Genomic DNA, 20,577 nt, shown 5'->3' with positions numbered 1-20,577 from the left:
TGAAAAAGAGGGTATTTACCATTTTATCTGATCGATAAGGAACCTAGTTTAATTTTAGTGTCGCAGACTTGTTTGTTTTTTTTCATACCAGAAAGCTTTTAACAATTTTTATTTGAATCAGAAGAAACCATAACATATGAAAAAAAAAAAAAAGAAACTTTTGGATTGTTGAATACCAAAATGATATAAAAAACAACGGAACCATCGTAGTATTTGAAAATAGATTCAAAAAGAAAAAAGAAAGTTGGTGATTCTATTGTTTATTATTTAAGGATCCGGATCCAAAAGACCCAGTAGATTTTGTACTTCTTTTTTCTTTGATAGAAAAAAATAAATTTGTAAATGTAGAAACAAAATTCATCGAATAAAATACTTTTAGGAAAAAATGAATTGCATAGGTGCAAAAGCCGTATGCATCAATACAAAATGCTTGTACGGTTATTGAATATTCTTTTTGCTTTTTTCTTATTTGGCTTTATTTTCTCCCTTTTACCTTTATTTTGGGAATAAAGACAATCTTTAGCAATATACCAACATAGGATAAAGAATTCTAAAAATATTTATCAAGATAAGGGAAATACTACTTAAGTGATATAATCAGGGTAATGATCCACCAACCCGCTAGTTCTTTTTATGAAGCACAAGCGGGAGAATTTATCCTGGAAGCGGAAGAGCTACTGAAAATGCGTGAAACTATCACAAGGGTTTATGTACAAAGAACGGGCAAATCTTTATGGGTTATATCGGAAGACATGGAAAGGGATGTTTTTATGTCAGCAGCAGAAGCCCAAGCTCATGGAATTGTAGATCTTGTAGCAGTTGAATAAAAAATCGGTGGCAAGATTGATTCTACTAAAATACAGGATTGGAAATTTCATTTTTTACTCTTCTTACTTTACATTTTCAGAGAATATCTCTCAATATATTAATAGAGTATCAATAATATAGGCTATCAGTAAGATAGGATATAGGTAATTCACGGTTAGGATAGATCTAAACCTGCTCATTATACCAAAATCTATATATATATAGTACGACTTACCATGCCAACTATGAAACAACTTATTAGAAACACAAGACAGCCAATCCGAAACGTCACAAAATCCCCAGCTCTTCAGGGATGCCCTCAACGCCGAGGAACGTGTACCAGGGTGTATGTGCGACTCGTTCAAATGAAAAACTAAGAAAGAAAAAACCAATGAAAAGTTTTCAGTATTGGTAATCGGTTAAGATAGTATGAATGCGAAAACTACATTCACAATATCTTAACTTATATATAATTCCTTACTTTTGTATACAATTATATAATTCTTTACATTCTTCTATCTTGTATCAAATTTATGGTTTCGATTGGTGCAAAACCAATCATACTAATTTGCAATTTAAGATGAGAAGGACTTTCCCATCGGTAACAAAAAAAAGTTACCTGTTAAGCGGAGAAAATACTATTTCAATTCAAAATAAAGTATGTCCTTAATGAATGAATTTTGATGGATTTTGTAAGAATGGAATAAGAGGGTCAGCTACCCAGCAAATTTTCATAATTAAATACCGTTACTATATAACTAGATTTCGTTGTGAAAAAACCTACTTACTCAATATTGCATGGGTAGAGCCATAGAGTGTGAACTGTACAAGTTAACAATAACATTGATTAAATGAATCAAAAATGAAAAGAAAAAGGCTCCGGTGTATAGAGAGGACCTGGCCATTTCTAAAAAAAAATCATAGAAACGAAGGAACCCACCAATAAATTTTATATGTGTCCTATTTCATTTACTATTTTTCTTTTTTTTTTTTTGATATCTAGTCTAGTATCAATACAATTTCTGATTTGGAGGTTCAATGTTTATCAAAAAAATATAAAAAATCGTGGTTGGGGTGGTTATAGTAGCAAGAGCCATTGGAATTTTTTTTTATACACCGGAAGAATCCATTTTTGTTATTAATAGACTAGGAATAAAAAAAGAATAACTGAAAAGTGAAAAAGTTATTCCTCAAAATATCATTTATTCAATGACCAGAATTAAACGAGGATATATAGCTCGCAAACGGAGGACAAAAATTCGTTTATTCGTATCAAGTTTTCGCGGAGCTCATTCAAGACTTACTCGAACTATTACTCAACAGAAAATGAAAGCTTTGGTTTCGGCTCATCGTGATAGAGATAGGAAAAAAAGAGATTTTCGTGGTTTATGGATTAGTCGAATAAATGCAGTAATTCGCGGGAATCCAAAAGTATCTTATATTTATAGTAATTTAATTCATAGTCTATACACGAGGCAATTGCTTCTGAATCGTAAAATAGTTGCCCAAATTGCTATATTAAAAGAGAATTGTCTTTTTATGATTGCCAACAATATAATAAAAACCTAAAACCCCCTTATTTACTCCAGGAAGGTATAGAATAGAAATTTGTTTCTTTTGATAGCTTTATCATATGATAAAGCTATCAAAAGAAACAACCACGCTTCAAAAAAAAATTATTCTTCGTTACCTATTATCTTTTTTTTCTTACAACAAAAAAATCAAATGGAATTATCCTAATTTTCGAACAAAACATCAATCCATGTTGAATTCGAATAGAAATTCAAATTGGATTTCGAATTTTTAATTTCTATTTTTTTTTCTTAAAGTAGTAATTTTCTCAGTCGACTCGCTTTTTTCAAATTGTTTTTCGTTATTAAGAAAAGGTAACGAAGATAAAATACGAGCTTGTTTTATAGCAATTGTAATTAATCGTTGTTGTTTTAAGGTCAATCTATTTACGCGTCTAGATAATATTTTTCCTTGTTCACTAATAAATCGACAAATTAAACCCATGTTTTTATAATCAATTCGGTCCCCCGATTGAATCGGGGGCAAACGTCTACGAAAAGGTCGCTTCGATTTAATAAAGAGTCGCTTAGATTTTTCCATAGTTTTTTTATCCCTATTCCAAAAATAAAATTTATTACAAGAAATATAATAAAAGGATTTGTATTTTTTTTTATTCTTCCTTTTTTAGCATATGTTGTTATATAACGACGGGGACATAATTTTATTAATTCCAATCGACTAGGCATATTGTGTCGATTCTTTTTAGTAATCTATCTAGAAATACCGATTGATTCCTTATTTAGACTCTTTTTATCACAACCAGTACCTTTCAAAAGAACAATTACTCAGATATCTTTACTTTACCCTGGGACATGAACCTCCTTTGGGTTTTTAATTCACTTAACTCTTTTCGGATTCGAATCTAAGAAAAAGAAAAAAACGAAAACAACTAAAATAAAAAAGAATAATTCGAAAAATGATGAAAGATTTCGTTGCAATTTCATTGAATCTAGTACAAAAAAGATAGCACAAAAAGAATACATGGATCTGGAACTAGATTTCGTTGCAAATTGCTATACAGTATTTTACTTTTTTTTTAGTATTTTTTATGATATGGTTGCCCCAACCTATCCATTTGATTTCTGCTTTCACTTTCTTTTTCATAGGAATTGAATGAATAATTCAATTCCATTGAAGCCTGGACCAAATCCCGAGTTTCACTCCGAATTTAAATGAGGCCAAATTCCTCTTTCTTCTTTATCTTTCCTATTATAATTCTAATAAAAAAGAATAAAAAAGAAGAGTAGGTTAATTACACATATTTCATATTTAATTGGACCTATCATCTTCTTCACCCCTTCCTGGGTCAATAACTAAAATGAAAAAAAGGGGAATATAAGTGCATCTGGAAAAAAACGATTGATCTCTATCAATAGACCCGCCAAAGCCCCGAACCATAAAGTACTTACTACTGGTGCCACGGAAAGATATGTTTTTAGATCTCGCATTTCAAATCCTCCTTTCTTTTGATTTATTATTTAAGTCTTTTTTTCTCTGTTGATAGATATCAACAAAGAAAAATGTGGAAAACAATATAAAGATTCTTTACAATAACACTAGAAACAAATGGAAAAGGGATGTAGCGCAGCTTGGTAGCGCGTTTGTTTTGGGTACAAAATGTCACGGGTTCAAATCCTGTCATCCCTATCCCTAACTATTACTTATCATATGATATTCCGTATTCTATGATATTCCGTATTCTATGAGATGAGCAATAAACCGGGACCCCCTTCCCTTTGAAGACGAATTCAAATTTAACATACATACTGAATATATATATATATATATGCAAAATTAATTTGGATCAGATAAAAGAATTAATGAAAACAAAACGCTCTTAGTTCAGTTCGGCAGAACGTGGGTCTCCAAAACCCGATGTCGTAGGTTCAAATCCTACAGAGCGTGATTCTAGTCTTGTTCGCCTGATAATTACACTGAAATAATTGAACATTCAAAAGAAAGTATGAATTTTATCCTTGTCGATTAGGATTAAAACTAAATAAATAGGGAATCCACAAAAAAAGAGACATTAATGAATCAAAGATCCAACTGATCACCTCGTCGGTATTGTAAATATGCAGTTACAAATAATCCAGCCAAAGTAATAGGAATTAACCCTAAAACGATTCCAAATAGAAAGACTTCAATCATTTTTATTTGTTCGGAAAGTAAAAAGAAAGGTAATATCTATCCTTAAATATTAATCTGTATTGCTCATGAATCTCAACGACCGAGAATTGGAAATTTACATAGTAAGGAATGATAGAATGTCTTATACCAAAATGGACTCTTCCTCTCCTCTCAAAATTACAAATCAAATAAGTTGTATTTTACTAAGACCAATAAATAGAGACGAGGTTATAATTAAAACCGCTAGTAAAAAACCGAAATAACTAGTGATAGTGGGCATATAGAAACTAAATGAAATATGGTCGTTATTTTTATACATATGTTTATAAAGCACTTCCCTAAATTTCCATTTTTGAGAGAAAAAAGAAGAAGATAACAAAATCCTACTTGAAAGATAAAATTTAAAATTGGCGATTCATCACTAAATTATTACAGACCAATAAAAAGAAATAGAGTACCATAATTGAGAAATCAATTACTCATCTGTTACATCTACCCATCCTGTGATTCCAAATCAACAGACTTCTTCATCAACTCAGGAATTAAGTAAACTGCTCTAATGAAAATATTGAGTATTCTTCTATAGATATCCAATAGAATTCTCTTTATAAAAGAAAAATTATGAATATTCAAACAAAGAATAATAACTTTGTTATTTCATTTTATTTCACTTCAAATTCATGTAGAAGAAAATAGAAAAAAAATCTTCAACAACCACAAAAAATATATTGATGGATTTGGCATCTAATTCAAATAGAAAATCTCCTTTATGAATGATTAGAAACCCTTTTCTCATATTCCGATTTTAATGAATCTTTAGTTTCTAATCCAAAACTAACAATTTGAAATGTTAAGAACCTTCATTTTTTATTATTACTCAAAAAATTTACTATAAAAAATTTTTTATATGCCCAAACTTTGCAAAATTGTCTATCAGATTTTTGACTACATCGAGACAATCAATGAAGAAAGAAGAAAAAAATCTAGTATTAGATTTTGACACTGATTGTGAAATTTCATTGCTCTGTTAGAAGAAGGATAGCTATACTGATTCGGTATACTCAAAAGACACCGTTGGTACAAAATGGACGATCTAACAAGGATTACATTTCAGTAAATTTCGACTTACTGATCTCGTTTTTTATGGAATCGATCCCCCCCTTTTGACTGTACAAGAATATGTGGAGTTCAAGATGTCTGGAAGCACAGGAGAACGTTCTTTTGCTGATATTATTACCAGTATCCGATACTGGATTATTCATAGCATTACTATACCCTCCCTATTCATTGCAGGTTGGTTATTTGTCAGTACGGGTCTAGCTTACGATGTATTTGGAAGTCCCCGCCCAAACGAGTATTTTACAGAGAACCGACAAGGAATTCCTTTAATAACTGGCCGTTTTGATCCTTTGGAACAACTTGATGAATTTAGTAGATCTTTTTAGGAGGCTCCAATGACTATAGATAGGACCTATCCAATTTTTACAGTACGATGGTTAGCTGTTCACGGACTAGCGGTACCCACTGTTTCTTTTTTGGGATCAATATCAGCAATGCAGTTCATCCAACGATAAACCTAATTTGAATTATAGAGCTATGACACAATCAAACCCAAATGAACAAAATGTTGAATTGAATCGTACCAGTCTCTACTGGGGGTTATTACTTATTTTTGTACTTGCTGTTTTATTTTCAAATTATTTCTTCAATTAATTAGAATTAATAGAAGAAATTGGAATAGTGAATAATATATATATCTATTAGCAATTCTTTTATCCCATTTGGAAGGATATCATTTCAGAATTATCTATTACTGTTTATGTCTTTAGCATGACTGACTACGTGATTAAATGTGGAGGAAAGTGGGATAAATGGCCGATACTACTGGAAGAATTCCTCTTTGGATAATAGGTACTGTAACTGGTATTACTGTGATCGGTTTAATTGGTATTTTCTTTTATGGTTCGTATTCCGGATTGGGCTCATCTCTGTAGTCATCGTATTCTAATTGGGTTTTTGAAATGAAAGCGTAAGAACTCAACGGGGATCCACGCTTTCTTTGACGAATGCAAGTGGATCCCTTTGAGTTCTTAAAAATTCGAATCTTTTTTTCATATAAACGACTACTTCGTCCGATGTTTCAAAAAATTCCATTTCATTCTTTTTTTTTCACTACATATTATATACAATAAAAGATTATCTGGCAGACATATTCTAAGTTGGAAAAAATAGAAACTAAGATATAGGATTTTTCAGGAAGGGATGAAAAAATATTATTTTCTTTCTATTTTGAGAATATTTCGATTTCAACACAAACAAAAAGGAATCGGACTCTAGGAAAGGACAAAGAAAAAACAAAGAATTCCCCTTACAGTAACTTTTCCATATTTGAATATATATATTTTATATTATACAGATATAGAATTACAAAAATTATCAAAAAAATGTTGATAAATACGCGGAACTAAAAATTCATTTCGAACAATTGAACCTTCTCAAATTGTTTCTTCTTAAGAACTAAAAAAATTTGTGCTAAAATAATAGATGCCAAGAAGAATAAGAGACCTTGGACACGTAATGGATCTTGAAGTACTATTTCCGCATCCCCCTGACCAAATCCACCAACATTAGGATTACTTGTTAATGGCTGATCAAGTTTGATAGATTCACCTTCTGAAACAAGAAGTTCTGGTCCTGGAGGTATAATATCAATCACTTCATGCTCATCCAATGTATCTACTATAGTGATTTCGTACCCCCCTTTTTCTTTTCGTATTATTTTTTTGACTATACCTGCTGCTGTAGCATTATAAACATTATTATTACTCTTGCTCCCGTCAAGATAAATCTGACCCCTTCCCCTGTTCCCGCCTACGTATATAGGATATTTTAAGAAATGAATATCTCTTTTACTAGCGGGATCCGGGGAAAGAATAGGAAAGGTTATTTCCTTATATTTCTGACCAGGAACAGGGCCTACCACAAGAATATTTTTTTTTGTAGGGCGATAGTTTTGAAAAGACAGATTGCCTATCTTCTCTTTAATCTCAGGCGAAATACGATCGGGGGGTGCCAATTCAAAACCTTCCGGTAAAATAAGAACAGCCCCCACATTCAAAGTTCCCTTTTTACCATTAGCTAGAACTTGTTTCACTTGCATATCATAAGGAATTCGAACAACTGCTTCAAATACAGTATCAGGAAGTACCGCTTGTGGAACCTCAATATCCACGGGCTTATTAGCTAAATGGCAATTGGCACAGACAATACGACCGGTTGCTTCTCGGGGATTTTCATAACCCTGCTGTGCAAAAATTGGATATGCATTTGAAAAGGGTGCTCGAATTATTATATATATCATGACCGATATAGAAATGGATCGGGTAATCCCTTCTTTTATACAAGAAAAAGCATTTCTAGTTTGCATGGTCTACTCATTGATCCTGAAAATTTCTACAATAAGATTAGGTAGGTCACTCGCACAGTTCCCTATCCAAGGTCGGAACCCCCATTTTTAATTTAACGGGGATTTCAAAAGTTTAAAAAAAGGGGAAAATTAAAAATTCTCTTTTTTTAGCTAAAAACTTTAATTTAATTGAAGTAAATCGGGTTTTCTGTCAATCATTCATTGAATGATAAATCACTACAAGTGATGGAGATATGCGATTTAAATAACGGAAAATCCAATATTTGAAAATTGTATCTAAAATGACTGGAAAAGTGGACACAAGACCGGATATAATTTGATCATTTTGAGCAAATCCAAAATCTTTAGAAACGAAACCCATAATGAGTTCCCACCCACGGGTTGAATGGAATCCTATACATAAATCAGTTAATAAAAGAATAGAAAAAGCTTTTATTGTGTCACTTAAATTATATATAAATTCTCGAACCAAAGAGTTAATAAGAATAAGTTCTTGATTACCAAGAATAGAATAACCGCTTAGAATAAAGAAACAAATTATATTTGTGGAAAAGTGCAAAATCGTATTCATACGATCTTCGTTGTGCGTTTTGATTAATTGGATTGTTTCTTTATAGATTCCAGTACGAAGATTTTGTAGATATGTTTTCGGACATTCCTTTAACATGTCATCTAAGAAAAACAGTTCCTTCAATTCTATGAATTTTTTTAGAATACTCTTTTCTTTAATATCATTCAAGAAAATTTCGGATTGACTAGTATTCCACCAATTAATAAACCAAGATTCCAGACTTTTCTTAAATGTGAAAGAGATACACCAGGGCAAAAAGACTATAGATATAAGATATAGAAGGGAAATACTTTTTTTTTTCATTTTTCGTCTTTAATGAACTCAATTTCATCTCATTCGTCAAACTCTATATGATAATAACCTTTCTATCAAGTATAAACTTCATTACAAGTTATAGAGCTTATAGATAAATCTAGATTGTATTTTATCATTTTTTTTTATTTAAACTTCGGGAGTTAGTCTTTGCCTTGTTTAATTTAGAAAAAAGAATACATAAATCGAATAAGAAATCGAAAGAATTCACAGTCAATTCCAATGAAGAAAAAAATATTGTTTCGAAAGGAAAAGGATATTAATTGCTACTATTCGAAGAAAAAAGGATTCCTTTTTAGAAATACACCAAGGAGCACTTCGAGTTATGACTATAATATTCAGATTTCGAAATCAAATAACGTCCCATCTTTAAAAATTGAAATATTTTGAAAAAAAAACTTTTTTTTCAAAATATTTCAATCGGTACACCAAATAAATAGGACAATTCTGAAACTTTTTGTGCAAGTTTCTTTCTAGTTCAGTCCAATTCTCATCAATACAGAAGTGGTACACCTAAAAAAAAAGCTAATTTGCCAGCTTTATTTGCAATTTCTGGCGGAGTCAAATTATCTTCAATACGAGTCAAGGGAATAAACCCCTGTTCTATTGTTTCCATATAAACGATACTCTCATAAGTAAGGGTACGAGTCAAAATACCTCGTTCTTGAACTCCTGCTATTATTCTGATAGATTGAATCTCGTTCATAGGTATTTTGAGAATAATACGACGATTTTTTCCAGGAAATCCCCAACGAATAAAACATACTTTTTTATTTTTTTTATCGAAGATATCAAAACCACCACCTATATTCCACAAAAGAATCCACCACAAATAAAAACTAATAAAGAGACCCCCAATTCCATAAAAAGCCATCGTGGCCCCTTGTGGAATAAATGGGAAATTACTAATTTCCTCAGAAAAAAGGAAAAGATCCATACCGAGATAACTGGAAATTGCAACCAACAATAACCCCAATGAACCTAAAAAAATGATCAAGGCTGAAAAGATATTGCTTATTTTTGACTCTGTTATAGAATATATCAGTACTTCTTTTGATCGTTTTTTCAATATACTCATTACCTCCTCTTTTTATTATTAAGAATTAGAATTGTGGAATAAAAAACCCCAGAATTTGACTTTGTTTTTCTTTGTTTCTTTTTGACTTGTTTCTAAAGTCATTTTCATCAACTGGCGCTACTTAAATGTAAATCTTTAGGGAGACTTCATCAAATTGCTTCCAGTTCTCAAAAAAATATCTAGAATCTTTTTCCCTACTGACCGCCGTATCTAAAAAATCTTGTTTTTTTGAACATGAAGAAATAAAGAAGCCATTGCAATTGCCGGAAATACTAGACCCACTAAAGGAACAAAAATGGAAGGAAAGTTTATCATAAAAAGGGTACCTCGATTTACTATTTGTACTATATCTATCTATTTTTCTTTTTGTCTATTTTGATTCTTCTTTTTATTAAAAAAGACAGTCTATAATTACTAGAATTTCTATATCTTTATACTTAGTATATAGGAATTCTAGTGATTATAGCTAAGCCGATATATATCATAATATACCCTTTTCTTATTCTTAGTATTTTTTTCTTATTCTTTTATTTTATTACTTGGATCCTGTATGTTTTCATTTTTTATTTCAATTCCATAATTTAATTTCTTTCATTTTTAGCCAAAGAAAAGAAATTATGGAATTGAAATAACTCAGTAACAACTCCCTTTAAAAGATGACGCGGTACGATTGAATCAACAAAGCCCTTATGTAATAAATATTCAGCTACTTGTGAATTTTTAGATATTGCCTTACTCAATGTTTGTTCAATTACTCTTTTACCAGCAAATGCAATATAAGTCTTTGGTTCGGCAATAATGATATCCCCCAACATGCCAAAACTAGCCGTCACCCCACCGGTAGTAGGAGATGTAAGTATCGATACATATAATAATTTTTGAATTGTTTGATAATAATATAAAGCAGAAGATATTTTAGCCATTTGCATCAAGCTCAAACATCCTTCTTGCATACGCGCTCCTCCGGACGAACATACGAGAATAAGGGGTAAAAGTTGATTAGTAGCATATTCTACCAAACGAGTGATTTTTTCACCTACTACGGATCCCATGCTACCTCCCATAAAATTAAAATCCATAATACCAATTGCTACAGGAATGCCATTTAGTTGACCTGTCCCTGTTTGAACAGCCTCAGTTAATCCTGTTTTTATTTGATAAGAATCAATACGATCTTTATAAAGTTCTTCTTTTGAATGAAATTTCATGGGATCCGTAGAAACCATGTCTTCATCCATAGGATTCCAAGTACCCGAATCAATCGAAAATTCGATTCTCTCTGAACTGTCAATTTTAAAAAGATATCCACAGTAATCACAAACATTCATTTTCCATTGAAACAATTTTTTCAAATTGAATTGATAACAATTTTCGCATTCAATCCACAAAGTGGAATCACTATCATTTGTATCATTCGTACTAGTTATGAAACTAAAACTAGAATTCTCACTTTCACTACTTATTTCCTTACCAAAAAAGTAACTATAAAAAGAACTTTGATTGTATTTTTCAATATCACCAAAAATGCAACTATCAATACCGATTTGAGAATGAAAATAACTCTCAATGCAACTATGAATATTATTGTTCCAACTAAATGGAGTATTATACATGTAATGATCGTAATCACTCTTAATAACAGTATTCAGATATCTAGAAAAAAAATTTTCTTGTTCACTTATAAAAGAATGATTGTTGTTAATCTCCAAAGTTTTCTTTTCAATATCTAAATATATGGAATAACTGTTCCTCTTATTATCCCTAACTAAAAAAGTTTTATCAGATAGGAAATCCTGTATGTTATCGGCACCTACTAAATAATCCAAAGAGTTATAACTAGAATTATCACTATCATCCCACCTATTAATTTTTTTATGTATATCACTTAAAATTTTTGGTTCTTCGTTTAGACTGGTATTCTCAATAGGACCAAGACTCTCCTTGAATTCACACCCGTATTCTAACTCCCTATTAAGTAACATAGAATTGAACCGCCATTTTTTCATAGAATTTTTTCCTGTATTTACATAAAAATATAATAAATGTAATGTATAGTCCTTGGATGAAAATTAAAATAATAGAAATATTCCATTTTGAATATTCTATCTCATGTATTTATTATCAAAAAAAAGTATCTAAATCAAATAACTAGCGTTAGTAACTGACAAAAAGAAAGAGCGGGTAAGTATTAAAAAGAAATGATAATAAAATAATAAGAATAAGAAAGATTCAATAAAAAAATACCCTAATAGGGGGTAATCTCTTTTTAAGCCCCATTACTATATTTAGTGACTCTTTTTTTTTTTCCTATATTCTATCTTTTCTCTCTATACAATTTTTCATTTTGTTTTGAAGATTGATGAAAATTTCATGAATTTTCTGACTATATCAAATTGCATTCTATGATTCTATATAAACAACAAGAAATAAAAAAATGAAGTATGAATATAACAAGAGAGCGGGGAGTTTTGTAAATCTATATACAAGTAATCCACATCCCTTTTTGATTTCATTCATTGAATTTCGTTTGTTGATTCGAGTTAAGTTCCATAAAAACACCTGGCTTTTTTTAAATATGCTGAACAGTTCCTGTAGGTTAAGCGCCCCCCCCCTTTCACGGAAATCAAAGAATAACAGGAATATTTAAAATGATGTCAAGTCAAGAGCATGTTCATTTCTCAAATACTAGAAAAAATGGCGGATATCAGAATCCACCCCTAATTGAATCATGTCTTTTCAATCCGCACGTTGTTTTTTACCACATTGTTTCAAACGAAGTTTGACTATAACATTCCTTTAGCTTGGATCCAGTATGGAATTCTCGAATCATGAATAAGCATTGATTCATTCGCTACATAAAAATTTATCCTTTTTTTACGTTTTGTTTTTTCTTATATAGAATGAAAACCCTTTTTAAAAGTAAAGACATAAATGAAATTTAACTTGATATTCTATGAATCTATTTTCTACTCTAAATTTTTTTTGTAAAGTAGAAAAATTGTCATTTTTTCAAAAAAAAGGGGGTCCCTTTTAATTATGAGATACAATCTGTATTCAAATATGATATACACAATAAATAGATGTGCTCTGGGACGGAAGGATTCGAACCTCCGAATAGCGGGACCAAAACCCGTTGCCTTACCGCTTGGCCACGCCCCATTTTACATTAATAAAGACTATTATTTATATTGGTTGTTCGTCAATTCCAGTTGGAAAATTTCTATATAAAAATTTGTCACTAGTATTTGATATGCGTATCTACATATCTATCTATATCTATAAATGGATATAGATAGATAGGATCAAACTCAATTTATTGATCATTACATACAATTCAATTAAGATATTATATATAAGGAAGTAGGATTTATTCGATTTTTTTGATTTCATAATAAAAATATTATGAAATTGGATCAGTTCAAATAAAAGAAGGATTCTGGAGGTTCTTATCTTATTTGATTCATTTGTTTACTTTGATTCATAACTCTTTATTTTCATTTTTATTGTATTATGTATATAATGCAATAAAAATGAAAATTATAATTCAAAAAAAAAACAAAAATAACTTTTATTTTATTAAAGAACAAAATGTTTGTTATGCTTAATATCTTTAGTTTGGTCTGTATTTGTATTCACTCCGTCCTTTATTCAAGTAATTTTTTCTTGGAGAAATTGCCCGAAGCCTACGCTTTCTTGAATCCAATTGTGGATATTATGCCAGTAATACCGCTACTCTTTTTTCTTTTAGCTTTTGTTTGGCAAGCTGCTGTAAGTTTTCGATGAGATTCTTAATTTGAATAATGTCTTAAAAAAATGAATAATTTATCAGAAAACTAAAATTCGAACATTTTAACAATTTATAAGATCAGATAAGTCTTACAGTGTGAATTCTCGATTTCAATATTGAAATTTTTCGATATTTAGTAAAAAAGAGGAACCTTCTCATCATTTACGTTTTTTGAATGGAAAAATACTAATCCGATTATTCGATTGGAGCCCCTCACCAATAGACTACCTAAATTGCAGAAAAAAAGGATTTTTGGTCAAAAGAATTATTTATTATTTGTAATAAAATAATCGACTCTTACTACTAATTCATTTTTGAAACTAATATATATATCCTCATATCCTAAAAAAACTTCATTTTATATAAACTGAATATCTTAGTATTAAAAGAAAAAAATGTGTTGTAATATAAGAGAATCTATTCTCTTTCTTTGTCGTTTTTTAATTATCTTGGAGATTTCATAATGCTTACTCTAAAACTATTTGTTTATACGGTAGTGATTTTTTTCGTTTCTCTTTTCATCTTCGGATTCCTATCTAACGATCCAGGGCGTAATCCAGGACGTGAAGAATAGAATAAGATAAAAGTGGATTCTGTCTTTTGCTTGTGCGGGATTTTTAAATATTTTTATTTGGATTTTCTCTATTTTAACATCTTTAACTAGTAAATAAAAAAACAAGTTCAAAAAAAAAAAAGACCAAAATATCAACGGAAAGAGAGGGATTCGAACCCTCGGTACAATAATTTGTACAACGGATTAGCAATCCGACGCTATAGTCCACTCAGCCATCTCTCCCCAATTGAAAAAAAAAGAATTACTTTGTTTATGTTATATCACATAAACAAGACGAACAAAAAGGGAGCTTAAAAAAAAAAAGAGACTTGCTTTTTTTTATTTTTTATCTTATCTCTCTTTTTTTTTTTCATTATTCTATATTCTTCTATTTTGGAGTTTTCTTTTTTTCTTTTTCTACAGCCAAAGAGCCCGGCCAGTACCTAGTCGGGCTCTTTTTATTTTATTCCCATGAATATCGAAGAGCAATTCTTTATTTGAATGGCTTTTCTTCGAAAAAAAAAAGATTTGTAATTCAAACACAATCAAAAAGAAATAAGAGATACGGATAGATTCCTATGAGATAAAACCAAAATAAGATAATCTAAAAATGTTCTATTTTCTGACTCCCTCTCTTTTTTCTGATAATGTAAATTGTATATGTAAATTGTATATATATAACCTTCAACAAAATAAAAAAATTGAATTTTTAATTTACCCCATTTTTCAAATTTCATTAGAAGATCCTCTAATGAAACATGTCAATACTCGAATTATTAGAATATTATGCCCCTCTATTTCTTTATTTTGTCTGATTGCTTTGTTCGACAAAAGATACAATAATGATATTGTAGCGGGTATAGTTTAGTGGTAAAAGTGCGATTCGTTTCATGGACCCCTAAAAAGTTAAGGGATCCCCCGTTTGATTCATATTCCGATCAAAAACTTTATTTTTTACTTAAAGGGACTCCTTTATACCCCTCGATGAATGATTTGCGGTATAATATACATTATTGTAATTTGTATACAAGAAGAATCAAATCTAATTTGACAAATTGAGTTCTAAAATTATGAAACATAAGTTTTTGGAATTGGATCTAGAATCCGAATTTTTTGAGTATTACTAAAGGATCTATGGAGAGAAATATACAAAGTTTCTTTCTAATCGTAACTAAATCTTCCATTTTTTTGCATAGTAGAAATTGAAGCTAAATAGCTATTAAACGATTCTTTTAGTTTACTAGAGACATCGACATTTTTTTAGCTCGATGGAAATTTTATTACTTTCCTAAAGATTTTCTGAAATAGAAATAGAGAACGAAGTAACTAGAAAAAAAACATAGATTGTTAGAATATTGCTCTTCTAGAGGGATCATCTAAAAAGCAAGATATTTTAAACCTATTCATAAAAAAGAAAAAAAAGGCTGACATAGATGTTATGGGTCAATTTTTTTTTATTGTCCATCTCTTCATTTTTTCCGTAAAGGAGCCGAATGAAACAAAAGTTTCACGTTCGGTTTTGAATTAGAGACGTTAAATCAAAATGATGAATCAACGTCGACTATAACCCTTAGCCTTCCAAGCTAACGATGCGGGTTCGATTCCCGCTACCCGCTTATTTTTTATTCTATTTCAATCTATCTTTTTTCTTCTAGAATTAATCTAGAATTATTAAAGAATTTGTCAAGTCTTTATTTTCATTTCTTCATTTAGTTTTAGTTATATATATTCCATTCTATTCAATTGATTTATATTTTTTATTCTATTTTTTTCTTCTTTTATTCTAAACTAAATATTTGATTTATTCTATAATATAATTTCTAGAACTCTTTCTATTTGATTCTTTAATCTTTTTTAGTTAATAAGGTTTAGTTAAAAAGGTTAAAGAATCCAATATAAAATAGAAAATAGAAGCGTCCATTGTCTAATGGATAGGACAGAGGTCTTCTAAACCTTAGGTATAGGTTCAAATCCTATTGGACGCAAGTTGTTTGCATATAGATATGCAATTTCTACCTTGTCCTTATATTTTATTTATTCCATTTTGATTGGAATTCATTATATATATAATATGAAATTGAAATAAAAAGAGACTAATTCTCAAAATTGGAAAATTCAATTACAAAATTCTTGAATGATTCATCAATTTTTTTCTACTTGTTCCTGGAATAAAAAGAGTTCCATCTGTTCCTTAATAGCGTCCTTTAAAAGGGCTTCTGCTTCCCCAGTCAATGTATTAGTAGAAGATATGATTTCTTTGAATTGAGGTTTATTCGTCTTTAAGTAAGCACGTAACTCAACAAGAAATTTCCTTACCTGTCCAATTTCTAATGAATCAAGATAACCATTCGTTCCGGTATAAATAGTTACTATCTGTTCTTCCACAGTAAGAGGAGCTGATTGGGATTGTTTAAGCAACTCGCGCAATCGTTGACCTCTTGCTAATTGATTTTGAGTAGCTTTATCTAGATCAGAAGCAAATTGTGCAAAAGCTTCTAATTCTGCGAATTGTGCTAATTCCAATTTTAATTTACCAGCTACTTGTTTCATGGCTTTAATTTGAGCCGCCGATCCAACTCTGGAAACTGAAATACCAACATTAATAGCGGGTCTTATTCCAGCATTGAATAGATCGGCCGATAAGAATATTTGGCCATCTGTAATGGAAATTACATTAGTAGGAATATAAGCTGAAACATCTCCCGATTGAGTTTCAACTATTGGTAAAGCAGTCATACTTCCTTCGCCTAACTGAGAACTTAATTTAGCGGCTCTTTCCAAAAGACGCGAATGTAAATAAAAAACATCCCCTGGATAAGCTTCGCGACCTGGTGGTCTTCGTAATAGAAGAGACATTTGCCGATAAGCCTGTGCTTGTTTGGAGAGATCGTCATAAATGATTAAAGTGTGACGTTCACGGTACATAAAATATTCAGCCAGAGCTGCTCCTGTATAAGGCGCGAGGTATTGTAATGTAGCTGGAGAATCCGCTGTTTCAGCTACTACAATAGTGTATTCCATTGCTCCTCTTTCTTGTAAGGTAGTTACCACTTGAGCCACAGAAGATGCTTTTTGACCAACAGCTACATAAACACATATTACATTTTGTCCCTGTTGATTGAGAATGGTATCTGTGGCTACTGCTGTTTTACCTGTTTGTCTGTCTCCAATAATTAATTCTCGCTGGCCCCGTCCTATGGGGATCATCGAATCAATAGCAATAAGTCCTGTTTGGAGAGGCTCATATACCGAACGTCTTGAAATAATACCGGGAGCGGGAGATTCAATTAATCGAGATTCCGAAGCTAAAATTTCTCCTCGACCGTCAATTGGTTTAGCCAGGGCATTTATAACACGACTCAAATAAGCCTCACTTACAGGTATCTGAGCAATTCTTCCTGTTGCTTTTACTGAACTTCCTTCTTGTATCATCAAACCATCACCCATTAATACAACACCAACATTTTTTGATTCCAAATTCAAAGCAATGCCTATAGTACCTTCTTCAAATTCCACCAATTCACCCGCCATTACTTCATCAAGACCATAAATACGAGCAATACCATCGCCTACTTGAAGTACGGTACCTGTATTTACAATTTTGACTTCGGTATTATATTGCTCAATGCGTTCACGGATAATTTTACTAATTTCATCTGCACGAATGGTTACCATGAAAATATCTGAAGTTTATTTTTGATAAGAAAAAAATGATGCCTATACTCTATTTTATAATAGAAAGACTAATCAGTTATTTTTTTCTTTCATCGTCCCAAACATGCCAATATTAGCACTAACAGTACGTAAATGTAACTCGTTGTTCAAGCAACTATTTAGAGTTCCTAGAGCTCCCTGTAAGGCTTGTTGTAAAACCCGCTGTCGGACTTGATTAATCACTCTTTGTTGTTCAAAATCAATGGCTTCGTTTTTGTAATTTTCTAATTGTTCCAAAGTTGTATAAATTGAATGAATTAAATTCAATTTTTCTCGTTTGATCTCAGAATAGCCATTCACCCGAAACCGATCTGCTTCGGTTTCAACTTTCCTTAAACGGGCCTGGGCTTTTTCGAGTTGTTCAATGGCCTCTTCCTGTAATTCTTCTGAGTTTTGAATAGTTCTCCATATTTTCTGTTTTCGATTATCTAATAAATCACTTAATGAAAGTAGACTCTCTTTCCATCCATTTAAAAATGTCTATGATCTCTTCCCGAACCAAACATGAATCTTTCGATTCATTTGGCTCTCAAACTCAATTACTTATCGGAAATTTACCAATTTTTTATGTAATGAGCCTATCCTCTCTTCTATATTCAAAGTGAAATCAATTATCAATATAAGACCAGAATATTCGGAGGACTCTTTTGACCAAACAAATATATTATCGACATGAGTGTTTTATATCGAAAAAAAATCTAAGAATTTTATTGAAACCGTTTCCTTTCTGTATTAACATCACCCACGATACTCACCAACGATAACCTCACCAACGATAACCTCACCAACGATAAAGTCACCCACGATAACCTCACCCACGATAAAATCACCCACGATAACCTCACCCTTGGTAAAGTCACTATGATAAAGTCACCCACGATAACCTCACCCACGATAAAATCACCCAAGATAAAATCACCCACGATAACCTCACCCACGATAACCTCACCCACGCTAAGCTCACCCACGATAACCTCACCCACGATAAAATGACCCACGATAACCTCACCCACGATAACCTCACCCACGATGAAATCACCCACAATAAAATCACCCACGATAACCTCACCCACGATAACCTCACCCACGATAAAATCACCCACGATAACCTCACCCACGATAATCTCACCCACGATAAAATCACCCACGATAACCTCACCCACGATAGAAGCACCTACGATAACCTCACCCACGATAACCTCACCCACGATTACCTCACCCACGATAAAATCACCCACGATAACCTCACCCACGATAATCTCACCCACGATAAAATCACCCACGATAACCTCACCCACGATAACATCACCCACGATAATCTCACCCACGATAAAATCACCCACGATAACCTCACCCACGATAATCTCACCCACGATAAAGTCAGCCACGATAAAGTCACCCACGATATAGTCACCCACGATAAAGTCACCCCTGATAACATCACCCACGATAAAATCACCGACGATAAAATCACCCACGATAACCTCACCCACGATAACCTCACCCAAGATAACCTCACCCACGATAACCTCACCCACGATAATGTCACCCACGATAAAGTCACCCACGATAACCTCACCCACGATAAAATCACCCACGATAACCTCACCCACGATAACCTCACCCACGATAACCTCACCCACGATAAAGTCACCCACGATAACATCACCCACGATAAAATCACCCACGATAACCTCACCCACGATAGAATCACCTACGATAACCTCACCCACGATAACCTCACCCACGATTACCTCACCCACGATAAAATCACCCACGATAACCTCACCCACGATAATCTCACCCACGATAAAATCACCCACGATAACCTCACCCACGATAACCTCACCCACGATAATCTCACCCACGATAAAATCACCCACGATAACCTCACCCACGATAATCTCACCCACGATAAAGTCAGCCACGATAAAGTCACCCACGATATAGTCACCCACGATAAAGTCACCCCTGATAACATCACCCACGATAAAATCACCGACGATAAAATCACCCACGATAAAATGACCCACGATAACCTCACCCACGATAAAATGACCCACGATAACCTCACCCACGATAAAGTCACCCAGATTACCTCACCCGCGATAAAATCACCCACGATAACGTCAGTCACGATAACCTCACCCACGATAACGTCACCTACGATAAAATGACCCACGATAACCTCACCCACGATAAAATGACCCACGATAAAATGACCCACGATAACCTCACCCACGATAAAGTCACCCATGATAAAGTCACCCACGATTATCTCACCCACGGTAAAATCACCACGATAACCTCACCCACGATAACCTCACCCACGATAAACTCACCCACGATAACCTCACCCACGATAAAATCACCCACGTTAACGGCACCCATGATCACCTCACCCACGATAAAATCACCCACGATAAAGTCACCCACGATAACCTCACCAACGATAACCTCACCGACGATAAAGTCACCCATGATAAAATCACCCACGATACTCACCAACGATAACCTCACCAACGATAACCTCACCCACGATAAAATCACCCACGATAACCTCACCCTTGGTAAAGTCACCCATGATAAAGTCACCCACGATAACCTCACCCACGATAAAATCACC

General features: G+C 32.4%; 4 non-coding genes across 4 annotated transcripts; 3 read left to right on the top strand and 1 right to left on the bottom strand.

Annotated features, from left to right (window-relative positions):
• Positions 1–3,952: 3,952 nt before the first annotated feature.
• On the top strand, positions 3,953–4,026 carry TRNAP-UGG (transfer RNA proline (anticodon UGG)). Its single transcript has one exon. It is a non-coding gene; the product is annotated as a tRNA-Pro (tRNA).
• A 184-nt stretch (positions 4,027–4,210) lies between these two features.
• TRNAW-CCA (transfer RNA tryptophan (anticodon CCA)) lies at positions 4,211–4,284 on the top strand. Its single transcript has one exon. It is a non-coding gene; the product is annotated as a tRNA-Trp (tRNA).
• Positions 4,285–14,393: 10,109 nt separating this feature from the next.
• TRNAS-GCU (transfer RNA serine (anticodon GCU)) lies at positions 14,394–14,480 on the bottom strand. The gene has a single exon. It is a non-coding gene; the product is annotated as a tRNA-Ser (tRNA).
• Positions 14,481–16,150: 1,670 nt separating this feature from the next.
• On the top strand, positions 16,151–16,222 carry TRNAR-UCU (transfer RNA arginine (anticodon UCU)). Its single transcript has one exon. It is a non-coding gene; the product is annotated as a tRNA-Arg (tRNA).
• Positions 16,223–20,577: the final 4,355 nt, after the last annotated feature.

Source organism: Phaseolus vulgaris, chromosome 2 (genome assembly GCF_051622355.1).
Source record: "Phaseolus vulgaris cultivar YP4 chromosome 2, ASM5162235v1, whole genome shotgun sequence".
Lineage (NCBI taxonomy): Eukaryota > Viridiplantae > Streptophyta > Magnoliopsida > Fabales > Fabaceae > Phaseolus > Phaseolus vulgaris.
The sequence above is the reverse complement of the archived record's forward strand: the minus strand, read 5'-3'. Positions and strand labels throughout refer to the sequence as shown.